This window comes from Belonocnema kinseyi, chromosome 8, assembly GCF_010883055.1.
Source record: "Belonocnema kinseyi isolate 2016_QV_RU_SX_M_011 chromosome 8, B_treatae_v1, whole genome shotgun sequence".
Taxonomy (NCBI): Eukaryota; Metazoa; Arthropoda; class Insecta; order Hymenoptera; family Cynipidae; genus Belonocnema; species Belonocnema kinseyi.
In genome coordinates, this window is record NC_046664.1 from 24,720,947 (window position 1) to 24,723,988 (window position 3,042).

General features: G+C 22.1%; 1 protein-coding gene across 1 annotated transcript in view; it reads right to left on the reverse strand.

Moving 5' to 3' along the window:
- Positions 1 to 423, reverse strand: part of LOC117178757 (apolipoprotein D-like) — a 19,274-nt gene extending 18,851 nt beyond the window's left edge. The window contains exon 1 of the mRNA XM_033370200.1: positions 369 to 423. The gene's annotated coding sequence lies outside the window, so the exon portion shown is untranslated. The remainder of the gene's footprint in view (positions 1 to 368) is intronic.
- Positions 424 to 3,042: the final 2,619 nt, after the last annotated feature.

Below are 3,042 nucleotides of genomic sequence, written 5' to 3' on the forward strand. Positions count from 1 at the left end.
TTATATATTAAGAAAAATATTATTTTTCGGGATTTTTCAGCCATCAAAAATTAACTTTCCAAATATTTTTAATCCTAATGTAATACTTTCAATGATTAATTTGTTAATAAAAAAATAAACCACTTTTTTAAATATTGTGGCCTGTAAAATACTTTATTTAATTAATGCATTAACTAATTTAATTATGTTTTACATAAATATAAATAGTTGAAAAAAATTGGATCTGTTATTGGAAAAAAATTTTAAAATTAAATAATGTGTTTTGCCGAATAACATTTTTTTTAAATACAAACTGAAAATATACTTTAAAATATAAAATCTGTGCAAAATTTTGTGCGCAAAAAATAAATTGAATAATATTGACTCACAGTGTTGAAGAAAAAGTTGAAGACGTTAAAAAAGTCTGTTAAAAGTCTTATCCGCTAACGAGCAGAAACTGAGCATTTTTATACACGCGAATCATATTGACACAGTTGTACGTTAAGGCAGTTATCTCGTATTTTTCAGGTGCGAAATAGTATCATATATTATGGATCATAGGTAAATATTTTTGCCTCTGTAAAAAATGATCTTTAATTCATCACTTATTTTTCACACTCGATTTAAAAAGAATTTTTAATTTGAGCTAAATTTTTTTTTTTTAATTAAATATAAAGTAAGTAATCTTATATGTGTTTTTTACTAAATAAACATCTGATAACATTTTAAAGGGAATTTTTATGTCCGATTTTTGTTCTAGGTTTTTAGAATTTTTATAAACCAAAATATGTTCGGAAAAGATGGCGCTTTTTCGTAATCGACGTTCTCGATGATTTTTTGACATGATTTAATAAACAAAACATTTTTTATAAACAAATTATTTTTGAAAATTGGGTTTAAATTTTTTTTTAATAATTTCACTTTTTTAAGTTATATTTCAGAATCTTTGGATGACAACAATATGTCTGTGGAAAAAATGTGTACTACGATGGTTCTTATTAATATTATAAACCAATGCATTATTCAAGAATTTTTGGACAAAAACATCCTTTTATAATTGCAGTCTTTTTATGTAGAAATTTTACTATAATTTCAGGAATATTCCAAATTAGTTAATAAATTTAATGATTTTTTCAAACTAATATTTAAAAAATGCATTATTCGGGCTTTGTAGACAAAAAAAAAGTTTTTTTAATTTCATTCCTTTTATTTAAAAATTCAGTGATGATTCTGGCAATATTTATAATGATTTATTTAAATTTTATGATTTTTTAAAACAAATTTTATTACAAATATTCATTAGTCTATCTATGTCAGAAAAAAATTAATTTTTCAATCTCGCTCCTCGCAAGTGAAAAAGTCAATATCGTTTTAGCAACAGTAACAAATAAATTAATAAATTTGATTATTTTCCCACCACATTTTATAAATAAATAAATTTTTCGGCTTTGTTATCAAAATAATTAGTTTTTTCAATGTCAGTCTTTTTTTATTAAAAACTTAAAAATAATTTTATCAGCAGTCTCAATAACTTAGTAAATTTTATTATTTTTAAACTAAATTTCATGAACGAATTAATTATTTGGGCTTCGTTGCCAAAAAATAAGTTTTTTTTTAATGTTAATCCTTTTGATTTAAAACTTCGTTATAATTTTAGTCCCACAAGCGACAATTTAATAAATTTTATGGTTAAAAAAAATAAATTTAAAAAGCAAATGCATTATTTGGGCATTTGTCGCTAAAAAATTGTTTTGTTTTTTAATGTCACTTCTTTTTTTTGCAAATTCAATAAAAATTTGAGCATTATTCATCATTGGTTAATAATTTTCATGATTCTGTTTCAATTTTATAAACAAATGCATTAATCGGTTTTTGTTTTTAAAAAATCCTTTCTCGAATATCACATCTGTTAATTGGAATCTTCATGATAATCTTACATACATGCAAAAATAAATTAATAAATTTTGTTTCTTTAAACCCATTTTTGTATAAACAGAAACACGATTTGTCCTTTGTTACTAAAAAATTAGTTTTTTAATGTCAGTCCTCTTTTTAATAAATCCTTCAACATCATTTTAGCAACAGTAACAATTAAATTAATAATTTGATTATTTTTAAACTAAAGATAAACAAATAAATTTGTTGGGTTTTCTTAATAAAAAATTCATTTTCGTAATTTCAGTCTTTATATTTGGAAATTCAGTGAGAATTTTATCATTATTCATAATTATTATATCATTTTTATTAATTTTTGAAAACAGATTTTATAATAAAATGAACTATTTGGTCTCTCGTGCCTAATCTTTTTTTCTCAATATCACTCGTAGTTTCAGCAACAGTAAACAATTAATTGATAAATTTCATTATTTTAAAACTAAATTTGATGAATGAATGAATTATTCGGACTTTTTTAAAAGAAAACAAAAAATTATTTTAAAGGATTCCCAATGGAGTTAAGAAGGAGTAGGATCTTTTTTTCAAGAAATAATTTTAATTTTAATTAGTAAACAAAAAATAGTTTTTTTGATGTAAGTTCTTTTTATTCAAAACAACATTGTAATTTTAGCAACAGAAGCCAGAATGTAATAAACTTAATATTTAAAAAAATCGATTTTATATGCAAATGCATTTTTTATCATATTTCAACAAACAAATTGTTTTTTTCCCTCTTGTTTTTCTTTTGAAATTCAATGAGAATTTTAGCATTGCTCATAATTAGTTAATAATAAATTTTAAAAGTAAAATGAAAATTTATAAACAAATGCATTATTCGGTTTTTGTTGAGAAAAAATTGTGTTTCCAAACTCATGTCTGTTAATTGGAAACTTCATGAGAATTTTAAATAAATGCAAGAATAAAGTGATGGATTTTATTACTTTAAAACCAAATTTTTTATAAACAAATGAACTATTCGTTAATTTTATAAAAAAATTATCTATTTTAATATTACTTTATTCTATTAAGAGGGGAAATGGAGAAGGAGGAGTATAACAGGAGGAAAAAAGAACATGAGAAGATGTTGGAAATAAAAAGACAGAGGGGAAAGGAAGAATATAAAGCAGA